The sequence below is a fragment of the Drosophila bipectinata genome, chromosome 3L (genome assembly GCF_030179905.1).
Source record: "Drosophila bipectinata strain 14024-0381.07 chromosome 3L, DbipHiC1v2, whole genome shotgun sequence".
Lineage (NCBI taxonomy): Eukaryota > Metazoa > Arthropoda > Insecta > Diptera > Drosophilidae > Drosophila > Drosophila bipectinata.
Genome location: NC_091738.1, coordinates 27,526,147 through 27,547,038, shown reverse-complemented (window position 1 = coordinate 27,547,038; position 20,892 = coordinate 27,526,147). Strand labels below are relative to the sequence as shown.

The 20,892-nt window shown below is 46.3% G+C and overlaps 1 protein-coding gene and 1 long non-coding RNA gene across 3 annotated transcripts in view; one reads left to right on the top strand and one right to left on the bottom strand.

The window, feature by feature from the left end:
• LOC138926232 (uncharacterized) overlaps positions 1 to 13,450 on the top strand; it is a 33,451-nt gene extending 20,001 nt beyond the window's left edge. Inside the window, exon 3 of the long non-coding RNA XR_011442641.1 lies at positions 13,301 to 13,450. This is a non-coding gene — a long non-coding RNA (uncharacterized lncRNA). The remainder of the gene's footprint in view (positions 1 to 13,300) is intronic.
• Positions 1 to 20,892, bottom strand: part of eIF4B (eukaryotic translation initiation factor 4B) — a 184,144-nt gene that overhangs the window by 72,006 nt on the left and 91,246 nt on the right. The gene's annotated exons all lie outside the window — the stretch shown is intronic.

The following is a 20,892-nucleotide window of genomic DNA, read 5'->3' as shown; positions in this document are numbered from 1 at the left end:
CAGTTTCGAATGAGGAATCCGCCCTGAAGATGAATGTAGTGGACCTGACGCGCGAGACTTACAGCTTCTTCCTCCGTGTCGACGCTGTCCAGCGTTTCGTCTACATAGTGATTCTCCAGTATGCACTTAACAGCGCGTGGGTATTCCTTCTTGAACGACTCTGCAATTCTGTTCTTCACGTACTGGGCACAGCTGGGGGAGCAAGGGCTGTCGGTAAACTATCCGGCAGCTTGTCATCTTTATACCTCCAAAGCAGACCTGTTTCAAATCGGCCATTTATACGCCTCGTGTTCTTCTCCAGCTGCTGTATAGCCAACTGGTCATCATTGGACACGCTCTTGCTATTCATCTCCGGTCTAGGGCCGCCGTCCGACCACATGCACTGCTCAAGCAGGCGCAAGATCTCCTTGTTCTCGTCAGCTTCACATATGTGAAACACGTGGTAATTTGGGGCTATGTCATCACCCACACTGTTGGAGCTTCTTCTTTTAATCGTCCACCCCAGGCGGGTCTTCTCAGCGATCGGTTCTTCTGTTGTGCCTTCCTTGGTGCGAAGCACGCGCCCTAATTTGCAATTATTGAGACCTATCAGGAGCCTGGGCTGTGCTGAGTCGTATCCGGACAGTGGTAGATGTTGAAGGTGTGTGTGCTGTTCTTTCAGGTGGGTTATCAAGAGACTGGACCGAGCGAACGTCGCGAAGATCATATTACTTCGTTTGGCCAATGCCGGAGATCCTTAAGTCGAGTCTGACCGAGCTGTCCTCATACCGGTGCATGCCGGCAGTCCACTGAATGCATAGAGGCTGTGGCTGTCCCTTCACTCCAAGGTCTTCTAGCAATAGGGCGTCGATCAAGGTTAGAGATGACCCGTCGTCGATGAAGGCATACGTGTTGACTTGCCTACCATTTCCATACAAAGTCACTGGCAATACCCTGAATAGCATTTCCACACCTTCTTGTCGGTGTGCATGGCACCTGGCTTGGACGGGAGCCGTGCTGCCGCGATGCAACAGGGGATGATGGCGTTCTAGGCATCCATCTATTCCGCAAGGATTGGGGACGCCGCATCTTTCCACCTTGTGGCTCTGGAAACATCTCCAGCACAAGCCACACCATCGAGTAGCATTCCAGCGATCGCGGGTCGTCATTTCCAGGAATGCTGGACACTCCTGCAGGGTTCTGCAATTGCGGGTGCACAGCCGATAGCCTTGACGCACAGTGTGTGTATGTACCGTGCCCCTTCTCTCCGTTCTTGACGACGAGCTTGGGACTATCACATGGCTCGCTCCTTCTGCCATCTGCGATAGCCACGTACTAATCTCTGCCAACGTACACACTGTTAGAGAGGCTTTGTGCATTCCCCAAAACGTCTGCACCATCGATGGCAACTTGCTCACTAGCTCCTGCGTGAGCGCTGGGTTTTTTAAGTACTGGTCCAACTTGGAGGCTTTCATCGTAGCGCAAACATTTTGCACCTCCACCGAGAAGTCAACCAGCATTTCAAGCTTATTCTCCTTCACTTGAGGAAATTGTTTAATCCTTATCACTAACAGGTCAATGATAATTTCGGGTCGCCCAAATCGCATTCTTAGCGTGGCGATTATCTGCGGAACACAGTCCGCATGCAACATTAGACTTTGTACTGCGTTCTTGGCTGGTCCTTCCAACGCATGCCGAAGTCGCATAGCTCCGCATAGCTCCGTCGTCTGTTCATACGTTGCGATGAATAGGGGCCAGTCCTCCGGCCTTCCGGAAAACTTCACCAACTCAGCCACGCTAGTCTTTTTCGCTGTCAATTGTTCGTACGATGGTCTGCCCACAGGTTTAGTGACCCTAGCAGCTGAGTTGTCCTCCCCACTGGTAGAAAAGAGCCATGGGGGCCCAGCGTAGGCTCTCTGCGTACTGCCGTTTCCTTCCACAACGGCAACTTCACCAATTGTATCCGTACCAGCATTCTGGTACCGTGTACTAGATGCTCCAGGCATCTTTTCTGCGTGGCCAGTCTCCGAAAGCCTCTCCCTTGGGAGCTTGCCCATTAGCGCCTTTCGCCTATGTAGAAGTTGTTGTCGCAACTGCAGCAACTGATCTTCTTCCTCCAACAACCTAAGCTCCGTCTGCAGGTCCTGCGCTTCCTTCGAGGCCTCGTCGACGTCATTGGTTCGATCCTCATCTGGTCGCCACCTGAGTAACTTTGGTAGTTGTCCCCAGCCGTCAGGCTGGTCAGCTTTTCTGTCCTGATCAACGTCGAGTTCTGTGCATGGACGTCTACGTCACACTCTGCACAGATCTATCCTACGCCGCCATCCTCTAGAGCAGCACACTTAGGATGGCACATTCTCACGCAGCCGGCGCCGATACAGCCAACTGTCACGTGCTCGTCCTCCACTTCACAGAGGAAGCATGTCGCCACCAATCTTGCCTCTCCACCGGATCCAGTAAGCATCTCCATGTTGATTTGGCTCTCTGACTCAAGTATTCTCCAAGAATACACCAGAAAAGAATTTAAAGAAATGTTGCGGGAATTCGAAGTTTTTAGCGCCGCCCGAGTAAAGACGCCCGTATAGATGTTGATAATTGTTTATTGTTTTTCTTCATTTATAACAAGGCAGCAAGGGCTAACAGTGGTACAGTCGGTAACCACTCAGCGATAGCAGCACTTTAAATTCCTAGTAAATTAAAGGTTGTACAATTCATAATCAAACTTAAATATTAATATGTCCTCAATTTTCGTCCGCTTCCCTCGAGTGTCAAATAGAAAAGTAAGCTTAGGCACATGGTTACCGGCTGAGTTAACAGAGATTCAACACCCGCTTAAACTATCGGTTCTGCAACTTCGGCGTTGCTGGATGCCGCGGGAGCAGTTTTGCTATCTATCGTAACAGGCGGTATATATGAACATGTAATGTATAAAGATTTCACGGACATAGTGATTTTAACGCAAATAAATTCTATGTCACCAAACTCACCAGAGTAGAGTCTACCGAAATGAGGACTCCACCTCCCTTTCGCTGAGGTCGATCCCGTCTAAAGTGGTGTACTTACTTGGAAAAACTTCGGAGCTAAAGATCTTCGGCTTTAACCAAGTTTCTGTAAAGGCTATAATATGGGACTCTTAAAAGGATATCTCTTCCCGTCACCCCTGGAGATTCCACCAGCTTTCCAATGGCTTCAGAAACCTCCTCCTTTTTAGTGATCTCGTCCAGATCCCTACACTCGATTTCGATCTTGTGCGACAAGGAGCGTACTTTCACCTGGTCACCTACCGATTCCGAGACCAGGGCTTTGAAAGCTGCTGTTTTCTACCCTGACTTCTTCAGTTGGAGCAGTAGCTCTCCTTTCTGGGTCCTCCTAATTCTCGATACTGCTTCGCCTAGACCTTGCAGTTTCTTGTCCTGCTTTACCAGTCGCAGGATATCGGCGTAGCTAGATTCGCCTTTAGCCGTGATGACCAGTGCGTCCGGCCTTGGCTTCTCCTTTGGCATTGAGCTAGTTGCCCGCTGCTTCTTTGGCAGTTTCGTTTTAGGGCCAACCAGCTTTTATTCTTGGGGATCCTTGCTCGCCTGAGTTCCAGGTTCCACGGTCTGCCCTGGTGCCCTGGCTTCCGTCCTCGTTCGTGTCGCCGCCTGGGAAGTCTCCCTCTTGCTCCTCTTGTTGTTAGTGGGGTCTGGGCCTGTTCCCTTCCTTCTGGGTTCCGCTACCGGTCGAAAAATTTAGGCGGGATTTAGGCGCTTCCTTACGTCCCTGCTCGTCCGTCTGAGCGGCCCCTACTCGGATGCCTGAAATAGGAGGGCTATCCAGCTTGCTGCTGGGTGATCTTGAAATTTTGCAGCTTTTCGCAAAAGGCGCCTCTCCAACTGAATTATGTGATGTGATATTACTCATTTTAGTGGGTCCCAACTCCTGAGCCGTTGTCCTTAGGTGTTATGCAGTCCCGTCCTTGATCCCATGGATACCTTTGCGCGCAGTGAGGTCCATGCTAGGGTTGACTCTAGCCCTTACGAGGTGTAGAGTTCAAAGTCAGATCCGTGTTGGTTTTTTTTTTTTTTTTTTTTTACATAAAAAGGGGGGGGGGGGGGGGGTTTGTGGTTGGTCGTGGGTAATGGACAGTAAGGGCTTGTAGACGGACGGGACGACCGTTAGGCATTGCTTCGCCCGCAGCAGGCCCCAACTCTCCACCCTACCGCCTCTCCTGCTCGATGCTCCTGAGCCTCTGCATTAACGCTGCAGCGAAGGATGCTACTGCGTCCCACAGCATCTGGGTTTCCAGCATTGTCTCCACAAGGTTTCCTGGGTGGAGTGAGCGGCCCGCCGTCGCCTCCAGTCGGTGGCGCTCTCGTGCAAACCGGCGGCACTCGAAGACAACGTGCTTGGCGTCCTCGACTACCGATCTCCCGCACTCCGGGCACCAGTCCTCCTCCGCGTGGCCAAAACGCTTTAGGTATTGCCGGAAGCAGCCATGACCACTCAATACCTGCGTCAGGTAAAAATCGACCTGTCCGTGGCTTCGAGACACCCACCTTCTAAGATTGGGGATGAGAGTGTACGTCCATCTTCCTTTCGTCGATGAGTCCCAGCAGTCCTGCCAGGCTGTGAGCGACCTCTCCTTGGCCTCCTCCCTTGTAGATATATCAAGGGCGCCACCAGCAACCTCATAACGAGCGCGAGCTTCCTTTAGCTCCTTAAGCTCTCGAGCGCGCTCTTTCAGCGGGACCATCCCCGCGATGACCAGGATGGCGTCGTCGGAAACTGTCCTGAAGCCGGACGCCACCCTTATTGCTCCCAGCCTGTACGCTGCGTCAACTCCTCTTCTGTAGCTGGGCGTATTCATCGCCTCAGCCCAGATGGGAGCCGCGTACAGAAGTTGCGCCGAGGCAACGCTCACGAGGAGCCTTCTCCTGTTCTGCTTTGGTCCTCTGGTATTGAGGAGGATCCGGGTGAGGCCCCTGATAGTGGCTGCAGCCTTGCCCTGGATATATTCTAGGTGCTCACGGAAGGAGAGCCGGGCGTCGATCATCACCCCCAGGTATTTGATGGCCCGCTGGGAGGTTATGGCCATTCCACCAACCTGAATCGTCGCCGCTTCTAGAACCTTGCGGCTGCTGACCAGCACCGCTTCCGTCTTTTGTGGGGCTAGGCTTAGTCCCGCATTTTGGAGCCACTGTTCCATTGATTCAATCGCCTTGTTCGCCGCTCTCACCACTTCCTCCTTATGTTTGGCCACAACTACCAACGCTACGTCGTCTGCGAAGCCGACGACGTCGCATCCCGCTGGGAGCTGCAGTCTCAGGATCCCGTCATACATGGCGTTCCACAGCAGCGGTCCCAGGACCGATCCTTGGGGCACACCTGCCGTGACGCCGTAGGTCTCCGTGCCCATGTCCGTGTCGACAAGTAGGACCCTGCAGCTGAAGTAGCTGCTGACAACGTTCATTATAGAATTGGGGACGTTGAACCGCCTTAGGGCTGCCAGGGTATTGCTCCAGTCCGCCGTGTTGAACGCGTTCCTGATGTCCAGGGTGACTATTAGGCAGTATTGCTTGGAGCCACCCTTCCACCTAGTTCCTGCTATTGCGTTTCGAGCAATTCCAACCACCGCTGCTATGGCATCCACTGTGGACCTTCCCTTCCGGAACCCGTACTGCTTTGGCGACAACCCTCCCGCCTCCTCTATTGCGGCTTCGAGCCTCGAAGCGATCACCCTCTCGAAAACCTTGCCCGTTGTGTCCAGCAGGCAGATTGGCCTATAGGACGACGCCTCCTCCCTTGGTTTCCCTGGTTTTTGTAGCAGCAGGAGCTTCTGCACCTTCCACCTGGTGGGAAAGGTGCCTTCGCGGATGCATCTGTTGAACAGCTCCGCAAAACTTCCCGGCTGCAGTGCCAGAGCCAGTTTCAGGGCTCGGTTAGGAACCGAGTCCGGGCCGGGTGCTTTGTTGGGGGCCAGGCCTCTCCCTATGGCCAGGACTTCCTCTTCCGTTACCTCCTCAGCCGGTTCATTGTCTGCTGGGGGGGTGGGAAGCGGGGTGACCTGGTTGCCGGCTGGGAACAGTGCTTGCACTATGGTCCTTAGGACGTTCGGGTCCGTGGGGGACTGGCTTCCTGCGCGCAGCCTCTTCACCACTATCCGGTGCGCGTTGCCCCATGGATTTTCCTCCGCCAAGTCGCATAGATCCAGGAAGCATTTCCTTTTACTGTCTCGGATGGCTTTGCGTCGGTCCTTGAAGGCTAGGTGCCGCTCTTCAAAGTTGTCGCTGCCTCTCGCGCGCTGCATAAGCCTCCTTGCTCTCATGCACTCAGCTCGGATGGAGCCAATCTCGTCGCTCCACCAGTAAACGGGAGCGTGGTTCCTACGGTAGCGGCTTCTCCGCTGCATGCTCGCCATGCACGCTGCCTCCAGCTTAGCAGCCAGGGTATCAGCCATTTCGTTGGCTCCGCTTGGTAAAACGTTGCCGATGTCGCGCGCGGCCTCGGTGAATTTCCTCGCCTGGAGCGTGCCGACTCTGTAGTCTCGTGGATTCGGATCCCTCGGTAGTTCTTGAGGGCTACCAATTGAGCACAATATTGCTTCGTGGTCGATTGGCCGTAAAGGCTTGCGAACGTCAGGTCTATGATGGAACCTGCTCCGGCTCTGCTGAAGGTGTGCTGGTTTCCTTCGTTCAGCAGTACGAGATCGAGTGAGGCAAAGGTTTATCTGACCCATCTCCCTCTCGCTTTCGTCCTCGGACAGCCCCAGTCCAGCGCCCATGCGTTAAAGTCCCCTGCTACAAGGACGTCAGAACGGCCACTGATATCATTTCCTAGGCAGTCCATCATGCGCTCAAACTCATTGGTGGTTAGGCTAGGTGCCATGTAGCAGCTGTAAAGCCATGCCCCACCTATCCGAGCCCTTACGAATCCCTCCGCACTGTGCACTGAGTGCATTGTCGCGCCGGTTGCGCCGCAGCTCCAGATGGCAGCCTTCCCCGATAGGTCCACTGCCCAGCGGTTGTCTGAGCCAGTCCTATGGGGCTCGCTTAGGAGCGCTATGTCCGTCTTCGTCTCCCTCGCAGTCTGCGACAGCACATCTTGAGCCGCCCTGCAGTGGTTCAGGTTCAGCTGAAGCACTAGCATCCTGTCGTCCTAGGTCCACCTCCTTTCGCTGACATGGGGCAACTTCTGCTTCCCGTCTGATGCCTCACATCCTTCCGGCCCTTGTCTTCACACGAGAAGCACCGAGGGTCCTTTTTGCAGGTGGCCGCCCTATGGTCCGAGTCTCCGCAGCGGAAGCAACAGCCGCTCCTGTCCTTCGAGCTCTTGCAAGCGCTTGCGATGTGCCCCATCCCAAAGCACCTGTAGCAGCGAGCCACGACCTCCTTTTCCTTCATACGGCATACTGACCACCCAACCTTCACCTTGCCCACAGCAGTGATGGCCTTGGCAAGGCTCGCGGGGAAAGCCACGATAGCGGTCTGAGTCTCGCCATAGGTGCTTCTCAGCTTCTTGACCTTCAAGGCGCCTTGGTCCACCGCTGCCTGCTGCGCGATTGCCCCGATGATGTCCTCCGAAGTGGCCAGTGCGTCCAGTCCTCGTAGCTCGACGAGCGACTCCTTGGTCTCCTCCGAGTACGCCCGCACCTCTGCCTTGCTCCCTAGGACCTCCTCGATGCAGCCTTTAAGGGCCTCTGTGGGGTTATCCTTCTTCCTCGCCAATTCCAGAAGCAGCCCTCCCTTGGCTGTCTTCCTTACTTTTTTGACGCATGGGCCAAGGACGTCCAGCTTCCCGTCCTCCCTGCGCGTTACCATGCTTAGGATCTGGCTGTACGACAGACCTGCTGCTTGGATCACTATGGCGTCGGGTCTGGCTCGTCTCCGCTCGTGATTTCTAGGCTTGGCCTTCGTCCATTCAGTCCTACTCAAGCTTGTTTCGGCGCCGCTTCCTTTGCCGGCAGCAGGGTTTGCATCTGCTGGTGTTGGCCTTTGGATGCTGCCGGTCTGCACAGCCTGATCCTGGGTCCAGACCTCCGTCGGAAGGGTCTGCTGCTCCTTCTCCACGGTATCGATGCCGGCTCTCTCGCATCTGGGGCACACTAGCTTGGGCATGATGACCGGTTGTGCTTGCTCCTCCGGAGCACTACCGACCAGAATGGAGTGGATGTCCTTCAGTCTGGTTATCAGGCTCCTTTGCATCGCGGAAATATGTCTCTTATTCTTCTCCGTGACCCACGATAACAGCTCGTTCACTATCGTGCCCAACTCCGTAAGGCATTCTTCGTTTCTTGCCGGCGGGCTGCCAGCCTTATTTTTCTTCGGGGGAGCCGCCCTCTGGTCCTTGTCCGGGCTAAGCATCTCCCGTGGCCTCTTTGGTGTATCCTTCTCTACTACAGCTGGGCTGCCGGTGCCCGCCGCGCTGCCAGCCTGTGACGCCGCATTTTATTGCTCTTTTTGAACGGGTCTCCCGTTTTGGCACTCTTCAACTCTTCTGCACTTGTAGTGTTCCCTTCCAGGGCGGCCAAGTGAGACACCGCCTTGTCAGGTTGAGTTGGAATGTTGTTTAGGGCCTCCAGAATCCTTGCCCTAGCCGTGGTCTCTCCCACGGGTGGATTTCCACTTCTGTGGCTGCCACCTGGAGTAGTTTCGTTATTCGACGACATTCCAAAATTGGGGGGGGGGGGGGGGGGGGGGGGGGGGGGGGGGTTGTGCATTTTATACCTACTGCCAGGTGTCTAAACTGCCGACCACTTTGGTACAGACGCAGACCTCGCAGCCGCCCAATGTGGGACAGACGCTGCGAGGGTTTTCCTCCGGCTCAGCTGTGCGCTAGCCTTCTTCGATAGGGTGGGGGGCGGGGGGGGCTGAGGGTGGCGCATGAGGAAAGTGCATAGAGCATGGCTAATGCACGCTGCGGTTGGGGGGTTTCAGCACTGCCTTCCATCGGTGCGCCTGGAATTTCCTCCTGGCGGGAGCGATGGGAGTTATACCGCTCCTGCTCGGTCGCCAGAGCCCCTTTTAAGGGTGAACCGCCGTAGCGGAGGGGTTGGCAGTTGGTCAGCTCCATGACCTTCGTCACCTCATGGCAGGCCCGAGTTTTCTAGCCCCTTTCGCTCTAGGTTGGTCAAAGGACCTGAGGCAGCAGCCCTGAAAGGTATGCTACCCTTTTGCTTTGCCTTGAGTCGCTGGCGCCCTCTACCGGGCTCCTGTAGTCGCGTCATTGCGACGTCCGGGAGCCCTGGTGCCCTTGGTCCGGATCTAGCGCCCTCTACCGGCAGGCAATGTTAGGGCGTTTCCCAACACTGCCCACCAGCTGGTTACGATCAGCTGCCATGACCTGCGCAATTCTGGTGGGGGCAGCCACGTTTGCTTACCTCGGTCAACTCAGGAGAAAGGTGTCGCGAAGAGAGTTCCTAGAAGAGAAAGCTCTCTTCGCGCCTCTTACCTCGGCGGTTGGCGGCTCATCCTAATCTTCGCGGAGGCCATCTATTGACCTATCCAGGGAGTGTTGTGGTTCGCTCGGTAGGTGAGTCCGTCCCCAGCTGTCCGGTTACCCACTACCCGATCCTTTTTTAGATTCTGCAGTATTTGGCCGCGTCACTCGGGAGCGCCCGCGCGGCACGTCCGCTTTCTTCGACCCGCACTTTCCTTCCTCATCCGTGTTGGTCAGGTATGGTTCATCTGAGCCTGCACGGCCAGCTTAGTTGCGACACCTGGTGAGCTTTTTCTGGAGACTTTCAAATTTTAGCGGGACGGGGGCAGAAGCTGCATTAGCCTGGCAGCCATTCCGGCGAGAGTTCACTCGTAAGTTCACTAAATATAAATATAAATATAAATATAAATATAAATCTAAATATAAATATAAATATAAATATAAATATAAATATAAATATAAATATAAATATAAATATAAATATAAATATAAATATAAATATAAATATAAATATAAATATAAATATAAATATAAATATAAATATAAATATAAATTATATTTATATTATATTATATATATTATATTATATATATATATATAAATATATATATATAATATAAAAATATATATAAATATATTATATTATATTTAAATATAAATTATATTTAGAGGGGCGAGCGCGGATGTGCTCTTCGAAGAGTGCCGGGAAGTCGGCGGCCGTGGATTGGTTTGGGAATGCCGGAACTTGGAGCGGAACTAGGCGGACTTGGAGCGGTGGCGAACGGATTGCCGCGGTGCAGGAGGGTGTGGTGTCGGCTGTGGCATGTGAAGCAGGTATGGGCGCTCGTGCAGTCTCGCTGCTGGTGTCTCGGGCAAAACAGTTTAAACATAACTGCTTCCTCCTTATGTAGTCCGAGCGCCCATTTACGTCCATTTCCAGGAACCGCGGACATAAGCGAATGGGGTGGTTCTCCCTCGAACAGAGATCGCAGCCCATGTTGGAATTTCATTATGTACGGATTGCTCCCACATAAAAAGTGTGACTTTGGGGAGCTTTGACGAAATCATAAACACCAGGAGGCAGTCCCAAGCCTCAAGATTGATGGCGGACATTGCTAGGGCTGTCACATAACTCTGAATGGTAGCTTGCAGCTCCTTCAGCGCGACCCCGGACTCTTGTGAAATAGCCTGGAGGTTGAAAAGGATTTTCAACTGGCTATTGACCAATAGCCGCCGGTTCTCAATGCGGTCTGTGAGGCTTTGCCAAGCGACGATGTAAATGGCCGTAAACAAGTCTCTGAAGGTGGGCCACCGAAGATAATCACCCGCGAAGACCTCGGTATCCACCGGAGGTAACCGGCAGCCTGTAGGCGCGGGCGTGTGGACATTGACGGAAGCCTGAGTGGATTGGGAAGCAATTTTCTCCCGAAGCTGGGCAATACATCTCGAATAGACGGAGTAACAGTAGCTGTACTTCGCTTCCAGCACTGTCGTCGGACACGGCTAGCAAATCGGAGCAGCTCTCATAGCTCTTCTCCACCTTCTCCCATAGTGCCCGAATTTGGTCCCGATGGACTTCGCACATGTATTGGGAGCCTATTTCCGTTTCTGGGGCGCCCGGAGTATTTATGTTAGCCTCAAATTGGCTAATTCGATCTGTTGTGGCGATGAATTTTTTTAACGCCACTTCGACCGCACTTGGAGCCACTTTTGCAACGGAGCGAGTCTGCCTCTGTGAAGGACCGGGGGTTGTATTGACGGATTCGTCACTCTTTGCCCTTGGACTGGCACTGGTAGCCTTAGGCTTCAAAAGAGGCGTCCGCGGAGATGCGGATTGAGATCTGTCCAAACGGATGGCTGGAATCGAACGCGGCTTTTTGTCGTCTCCCGTGGGCATTCTTAGAGTCCAATTCGCTGGTCAGCGCTTGTCGACTGACTTGCGCAAACGGGTGCCTCGTACGAAGTGGTGGCCGGTCGCACTAATGTGATGAGAACGGTGAGATCGCGGATGAAATGCAATTACAAGGAGCAAGTGCGAAATAGTGGCGCCGATGTCGAAAGGAAAGTCGTGTGCGGAACAATTCGAATGTGGAAAGAAAATCTTCAGGCACCAGAAAAAACCCAAAAGGAGACGAGGTTTGCTCAGATTGTAGGCGAAAGTTGCCTAATGCGGAATAGAAGCAGCGTTGGAGGCACGGAAAATGGAAAAATACGTGCTCGTTCGAAAAACAAATTGATGACGAACTATATATGTATATGTATACAAGTGTGGTTCCTACGTAGATATTGAATCCTTAACTCTTTTCGAACTTGCGGAGTCGGAAAGGTGGACTTGACCTTGGCTTGTATTTAACACAAAAAAAAAAATAATCAATAATAATTATTTTTTGGCTAATTGTCGGATTTAATTTTTATGGAAGGGTGGAGTTGAAACCTTAATCTTTAATTAATTGGATTTAATTATCCCGAAGCCGGAAAGGTGGAATTGAACCCGCGGCTCTATTCGGATAGAAGGTTGATAATTAAATTATTAATAATGTTCGATTATTAATTTTTTTTTTTAATAATTTTAATTGTTGAGTGGCCGGAACGGTGACTTAAAACAAACCTGGCCCTTCGCTCGATCAGAAGTAATAATTAAATAAATTGTGGTGGTTATAATTATAAATATAAATTTATAATTAATTGATTCCTTTTTTTGAAGGTAGTTGTTACGAAGTCGGTTATGCCGTCGGCCCCCTGTACGTACCCCAAGGAAAAACAAACCAGATGACGGATCACGGATTTGTAGTGAAATGGCGGTATAAAATTGTGGGTTTTAGGAAATTAAAGTTTTTTTTTGTTTTAATTTTATCGGCAATATATATTTCCTGAAATTGGAGGCAGAAAATATTTGGAAATATATAGATATGCATGCAAGTAGGGCAAGGGCATGTGGGACATATGATAACACAGTGGAACGTCGATAAGTGGACTGTATATCGGCTACTCCGGCGGATGATCAACCAGGACCGAAAAAATAAATTTCCATATTCCTCGATTCTTTTTTTGTATTTTCATTTATAAATATCCAAATTTTCATAATCTATTGGATTCATAGCATATCTCAGCTTTTTTTTTTTAAAAGAAAGCCCGAAAAGTAAAAAAATGTAATTTTCACCTTTTTTTACTTTTAAAGACATTTTTATGTTTATTTATTTCTCAAGGAAAACATTTGTTTGATCTTTTTGTACTAAATCTCTTAATAACAATCTAATAAGACGAGAAAAATTTAAATAGGGCGAAAAAATGTTCAATTACCTCTTAATTTGTATTTTGATTTTTAACTATGTTCTAATCGTACGTTCGCGACCCAAAACATAATTTAATTGTAATTGCTTCGCATTAAGTGAAAGCAGGTGGATGAAACTTAAGGGGTTATATACAGTTGTGATAGATGAAAAAATCAATTTCATATTCTTTAAGTATATACTGTTGAGAATACTCTCACAAAAATTCATAACGATCGGAGCATTAGAACCGAAGTTGTAGCTATTTATAGCGCACTACCTGCACATAAAACTTGAACAAACGTGAAAATTTAAACGCGATTATCTCAGAATCTTGATTTTTTGAAATTACCTTTGCGGTGGACACGATTACTAAAAAAATACTAATCCGATCAACACCAAATTTTGACCACTTATTTATTATGATATTAGCTAGTCCGTGAACGAGGGATTTTCAATTTTTTTGAAAACTCCTTTTTTAAAGCATAAAAATCGAAAATCTTATACCTCGAAAAAGTACATTTTTTGTTAAAACCGTCGCCATTTTTTTTTTAATCAAAATTATTAAAAATCCCTCGTTCACGGACTAGACAATACAATATACTCACTAAATTTTTTTGAATTTTGGATTTCAGATGAACCGTTTTCGGGATATCATGTCCACTGCAAGACACCATCGAAAAAAGATGATCCGGGCATTCGGCTATAACATTTTTATTATGTAATATTTTTTTATGAAAAAATGTAATTAAGTACCCAGAAACATGTACTAAAAACGTCGGTAAAACATTTTTCATAAATATTTTCTATGGTGTCAAAAAAAAATCGATATAATTCCATTTTTTGCGCGGTACAACTGTATATAACCCCTTAATGTGTTAAGTCATTTTAGTGTAACTTATTGAAATTTAAAAAAAAATCACGAATTTTTCAAGAATTTTTTTTATATTGAATTTTAAAGTGGCGTACCGTATGTATGACGTACGTATAAAAAAAAATTATTTAAAAATAAAAAAAAATTTTTTTGTCTAACAAGCTTATAAATAGTTGTAGATGGATAATAGAAGTGACAATTGAAATTTAATTAAATTAAAATTAAAATTTAATTTTTATTTAAAAAAAAAAAATTGGTGAAACATGATATTTTAAGAAAATATAAATTTATTTATAAAAAAAAGGGGAAAAAAAATGTTTATATGGGGGAAAATCGTACGTTCGCGACCCGTACTTAATTTAATTTAAAAAAAAACTAATGGAGATATTTAATTGGGAATAGACTCGATAGAAAGCTACATGCCTCTTTTTTAAAAGTAAAGTTATTGCATTAAAATATTCCATTCCAATTCGCAGATTTATTGATTTTTCTAGAGCAAGCCAAAACCGACTTCCATTTCGCGTACGTTCGCGACCTCATGTTTTTTGCCAATATTATGAAAATGAATAATCCATTAGAATCATAATTTACACTAAGAAAAGAACTCACCAAATGCTGTCGGAAACAAAAAAAAAAGTATCAGAAAATGTTTTTTTCTCTAATTTTTTGGCACTAATTGCGTACGAACGTACGTTCGCGACCCCAGGACATGCCCATATGTTAAATTTTATCGGTTATATATTTCCTGAAATTGGAGGCAGTAAATATATGGACATGCATGCAGGTACGGATATATGTAAGGGCATGTGGGCATATGTTGGCACAGTGGAGCGTTGATAAGTGGACTGTATAATAGGGGGAACAGAAAAGTTATGTGGTGTAAAAAATGACACTGATTGGGGAATATAAAACAAAAATATTACGATACAAAATCTCAAACTGCCGTTGTGTCGGAAAACTCGAACTTGGAGTTGACACGGAGGGAAAAACAATCTTGCACCAGTGTGAACGAAATTTAATGTTCGGACCACTGCTGAAGACCGGCAGAGAGAAGAAGACGGAAAAATGTACTTATCTTTTGGCGGACCAATGCCGAGAACTGCTGGCAGAAGAAAATCCAGTAATTATCCGGCTCGAAGGACCAATGTTTGTAGGGGGGCGTGGTTGCCGCAAAAGATTCCAGGAGTAGAAACGTTGAATAAAAAGTCGGGGGCGTCTTCCAGTGAATATAACGCGGTCAGCTTTATTGGGCTGCTTACAAGAGAATCCTGACTTAAAAACTAGTACAAAAAGAGACGATCGACGACAACCAACGAGCGAGAGAGAGGGCACAGAGGGGCGAGTGTGGATGCGCTCTTCAGCGCGGGTGCGCTCTATAGCGCGGATGCGCTCTTCAGTGCGGATGCGCTCTTCAGCTGAGCGGCAACACGGCCCCTCACCTAAACAGTAACCAAAAAACATCGGCCTGAACCAGAAAAATCTATTAACCAAGAAAATTTATTAACAGAATTAAGAGATAATTTAAACGAATTTCATATTGAATCGGGACGATCCATTTTAGAAGGGGGAGAGTTATCGAACCCCTAAATACAGGCCACATATGGCTTTTATAAACAATATTTTCAATCTCTGCATTTGCCTTTGGCTTGATCTTTGGCTCAATTATCCAACCCATAAATCCAGGCCACTTATGGCTTTCTACTTATGAATTTTATAAACAATATTTTCAAACTCTGCATTTGCCTTCGGCTTTGTCTTTGGCTCTGAGGTCCGATCTCGGTTCCCCATAAACAAATCAAAATCAAAGGTAAACATCAGCTTCCCTCCGAAGCCCAATCAATTACGCCTTTTGCGTTTCAAGTACCCACCAAACAGTTTCAGTTTCATCTTAAGCCTCTGATCTAAACACAACTGATGGCCGAGGTTCTTTGGATCAGATTTAGAATTAAGAAGTCAGTCCTATTTTGACCGAGACCGCGAACGGATGACAAAGAATATTTAAGAGAAATCAAAAGTGTCTTGTAATTGTTACATTATAACAATAAATAAAGGTTTAACACCAAGTTGTAAAATTAAAAAATAAAATTTACATTTTTTTAATTCACCGAACTGCAAACAATATAACTTGCATGGAATACGGCTTGGCACTCCCACTTCGGCTGCGGGATCAGCCGGGCACTCCAGGACTTGGCAGGGAGATCAAGCAGGCATATCATTTATTGCCGGGTTATCAGCTGGCAGGGAGATCGGCCAGGCGCTTCACGTATTTGCGGGTTATCAACCGGCACTCCACGCGTCGGCAGGGAAGTCGGCTGGCGACTTCACGCCTCGGCAGGGGGATCGGCCGGGCACTCCAGGCCTTGGCAGAGAGATTGGCCAGGCACTTCACATATTGGCGGGTTATCAACTGGCAGGGAATCGGCCAGGCTCTTCACGTCTCGGCAGCGGTATCAGCTCGCATGAAATACGGCTTGGCACTCCCACCTCGGCTGCGGGATCGGCCGGGCACTCCAGGTCTTGGCAGGGAGATCGGCCAGGCGCTTCACGTATGGCGGGTTATCAAGATATCACCCTCCCTTACGCCGCATCTTTCCACCTTGTGGCTCTGGAAACATCTCCAGCACAAGCCACACCATCGAGTAGCATTCCAGCGATCGCGGGTCGTCATTTCCAGGAATGCTGGACACTCCTGCAGGGTTCTGCAATTGCGGGTGCACAGCCGATAGCCTTGACGCACAGTGTGTGTATGTACCGTGCCCCTTCTCTCCGTTCTTGACGACGAGCTTGGGACTATCACATGGCTCGCTCCTTCTGCCATCTGCGATAGCCACGTACTAATCTCTGCCAACGTACACACTGTTAGAGAGGCTTTGTGCATTCCCCAAAACTTTTAGATATTGAATCCTTAACTCTCTTCGAACTTGCGGAGTCGGAGAGGTGGACTTGACCTTGGCTTGTATTAAACACAAAAAAAAAAATAAATAATCAATAATAACTAATGTTTGGCTAATTGTCTGATTTAATTATTATGGAAGGGTGGATTTGAAACCTTAATCTTTAATTAATTGGATTTAGTTATCCCGAAGACGAAAAGGTGGAAGTGAAACCGCGGCTCTATTCGGACAGAAGGTTGATAATTAAATTATTAATAATTTTCGATTATTAATTTTTTTAAATAATTTTAATTGTTGAGTGGCCGGAAAGGAGACTTAAAACAAAACTGTCCCTTCGCTCGAACGGAAATATTAATTAAATAAATTGTGGTGGTTATAACTATAAATATATAAATTTATAATTAATTTATTTTTTTTTTAAATTTATTTGTTACGCAGCCGGTTATGCCGTCGGCACCCTGTACGTACCTCAAAGAAAAATAAACAGAACCGAAAAACACAACACGGCTAGGTCGAGAATTTAAGTGACACAATCACGGATTTGTAGTGAAATGGCGGTTTATAATTGTTGGTTTTAGAAAATTAAAATTTTTTTTTTAAATTTTATCGGCTATATATTTCCTGAAATTGGAGGCAGAAAATATTTGGAAATATATGGACATGCATGCAAGTAGGGCAATGGCATGTGGGGCATATGATGGTACAGTAGAGCTTCGATAAGTGGACTTTATATGTTAAATTTTATCGGTTATATGTTTCCTGGAATTGAAGGCAGAAAATATATGGACATGCATGTAGGTACGGATATATGTAAGGGCATGTGGGCATATGTTGGCACAGTGGAGCTTTGATAAGTGGACTGTATATCGGCTACTCCGGCGGATGATCAACCAGGACCGAAAAAATAAATTTCCATATTCCTCGATTCTTCGATTGAAACTTAAGGGGTTATATACAGTTGTGATAGATGAAAAAATCAATTTCATATTCTTTAAGTATATACTGTTGAGAATACTCTCACAAAAATTCATAACGACAAATTCAAATTCGTACGTTCGCGACCCAAAACATAATTTAATTGTAATTGCTTCGCATTAAGTGAAAGCAGGTGGATGAAACTTAAGGGGTTATATACAGTTGTGATAGATGAAAAAATCAATTTCATATTCTTTAAGTATATACTGTTGAGAATACTCTCACAAAAATTCATAACGATCGGAGCATTAGAACCGAAGTTGTAGCTATTTATAGCGCACTACCTGCACATAAAACTTGAACAAACGTGAAAATTTAAACGCGATTATCTCAGAATCTTGATTTTTTGAAATTACCTTTGCGGTGGACACGATTACTAAAAAAATACTAATCCGATCAACACCAAATTTTGACCACTTATTTATTATGATATTAGCTAGTCCGTGAACGAGGGATTTTCAATTTTTTTGAAAACTCCTTTTTTAAAAAAGCATAAAAATCGAAAATCTTATACCTCGAAAAAGTACATTTTTTGTTAAAACCGTCGCCATTTTTTTTTTAATCAAAATTATTAAAAATCCCTCGTTCACGGACTAGACAATACAATATACTCACTAAATTTTTTTGAATTTTGGATTTCAGATGAACCGTTTTCGGGATATCATGTCCACTGCAAGACACCATCGAAAAAAGATGATCCGGGCATTCGGCTATAACATTTTTATTATGTAATATTTTTTTATGAAAAAATGTAATTAAGTACCCAGAAACATGTACTAAAAACGTCGGTAAAACATTTTTCATAAATATTTTCTATGGTGTCAAAAAAAAATCGATATAATTCCATTTTTTGCGCGGTACAACTATATATAACCCCTTAATGTGTTAAGTCATTTTAGTGTAACTTATTGAAATTTAAAAAAAAATCACGAATTTTTCAAGAATTTTTTTTATATTGAATTTTAAAGTGGCGTACCGTATGTATGACGTACGTATAAAAAAAAATTATTTAAAAAAAAAAAAATTTTTTTGTCTAACAAGCTTATAAATAGTTGTAGATGGATAATAGAAGTGACAATTGAAATTTAATTAAATTAAAATTAAAATTTAATTTTTATTTAAAAAAAAAAAATTGGTGAAACATGATATTTTAAGAAAATATAAATTTATTTATAAAAAAAAGGGGAAAAAAAATGTTTATATGGGGGAAAATCGTACGTTCGCGACCCGTACTTAATTTAATTTAAAAAAAAACTAATGGAGATATTTAATTGGGAATAGACTCGATAGAAAGCTACATGCCTCTTTTTTAAAAGTAAAGTTATTGCATTAAAATATTCCATTCCAATTCGCAGATTTATTGATTTTTCTAGAGCAAGCCAAAACCGACTTCCATTTCGCGTACGTTCGCGACCTCATGTTTTTTGCCAATATTATGAAAATGAATAATCCATTAGAATCATAATTTACACTAAGAAAAGAACTCACCAAATGCTGTCGGAAACAAAAAAAAAAGTATCAGAAAATGTTTTTTTCTCTAATTTTTTGGCACTAATTGCGTACGAACGTACGTTCGCGACCCCAGGACATGCCCATACGTTAAATTTTATCGGTTATATATTTCCTGAAATTGGAGGCAGTAAATATATGGACATGCATGCAGGTACGGATATATGTAAGGGCATGTGGGCATATGTTGGCACAGTGGAGCGTTGATAAGTGGACTGTATAATTGGGGGAACAGAAAAGTTATGTGGTGTAAAAAATGACACTGATTGGGGAAGATAAAACAAAAATATTACGATACAAAATCTCAAACTGCCGTTGTGTCGGAAAACTCGAACTTGGAGTTGACACGGAGGGAAAAACAATCTTGCACCAGTGTGAACGAAATTTAATGTTCGGACCACTGCTGAAGACCGGCAGAGAGAAGAAGACGGAAAAATGTACTTATCTTTTGGCGGACCAATGCCGAGAACTGCTGGCAGAAGAAAATCCAGTAATTATCCGGCTCGAAGGACCAATGTTTGTAGGGGGGCGTGGTTGCCGCAAAAGATTCCAGGAGTAGAAACGTTGAATAAAAAGTCGGGGGCGTCTTCCAGTGAATATAACGCGGTCAGCTTTATTGGGCTGCTTACAAGAGAATCCTGACTTAAAAACTAGTACAAAAAGAGACGATCGACGACAACCAACGAGCGAGAGAGAGGGCACAGAGGGGCGAGTGTGGATGCGCTCTTCAGCGCGGGTGCGCTCTATAGCGCGGATGCGCTCTTCGGTGCGGATGCGCTCTTCAGCTGAGCGGCAACACGGCCCCTCACCTAAACAGTAACCAAAAAACATCGGCCTGAACCAGAAAAATCTATTAACCAAGAAAATTTATTAACAGAATTAAGAGATAATTTAAACGAATTTCATATTGAATCGGGACGATCCATTTTAGAAGGGGGAGAGTTATCGAACCCCTAAATACAGGCCACATATGGCTTTTATAAACAATATTTTCAATCTCTGCATTTGCCTTTGGCTTGATCTTTGGCTCAATTATCCAACCCATAAATCCAGGCCACTTATGGCTTTCTACTTATGAATTTTATAAACAATATTTTCAAACTCTGCATTTGCCTTCGGCTTTGTCTTTGGCTCTGAGGTCCGATCTCGGTTCCCCATAAACAAATCAAAATCAAAGGTAAACATCAGCTTCCCTCCGAAGCCCAATCAATTACGCCTTTTGCGTTTCAAGTACCCACCAAACAGTTTCAGTTTCATCTTAAGCCTCTGATCTAAACACAACTGATGGCCGAGGTTCTTTGGATCAGATTTAGAATTAAGAAGTCAGTCCTATTTTGACCGAGACCGCGAACGGATGACAAAGAATATTTAAGAGAAATCAAAAGTGTCTTGTAATTGTTAAATTATAACAATAAATAAAGGTTTAACACCAAGTTGTAAAATTAAAAAATAAAATTTACATTTTTTTAATTCACCGAACTACAAACAATATAACTTGCATGGAATACGGCTTGGCACTCCCACTTCGGCTGCGGGATCAGCCGGGCACTCCAGGACTTGGCAGGGAGATCAAGCAGGCATATCATTTATTGCCGGGTTATCAGCTGGCAGGGAGATCGGCCAGGCGCTTCACGTATTTGCGGGTTATCAACCGGCACTCCACGCGTCGGCAGGGAAGTCGGCTGGCGACTTCACGCCTCGGCAGGGGGATCGGCCGGGCACTCCAGGCCTTGGCAGAGAGATTGGCCAGGCACTTCACATATTGGCGGGTTATCAACTGGCAGGGAATCGGCCAGGCTCTTCACGTCTCGGCAGCGGTATCAGCTCGCATGAAATACGGCTTGGCACTCCCACCTCGGCTGCGGGATCGGCCGGGCACTCCAGGTCTTGGCAGGGAGATCGGCCAGGCGCTTCACGTATGGCGGGTTATCAAGATATCACCCTCCCTTACGCCGCATCTTTCCACCTTGTGGCT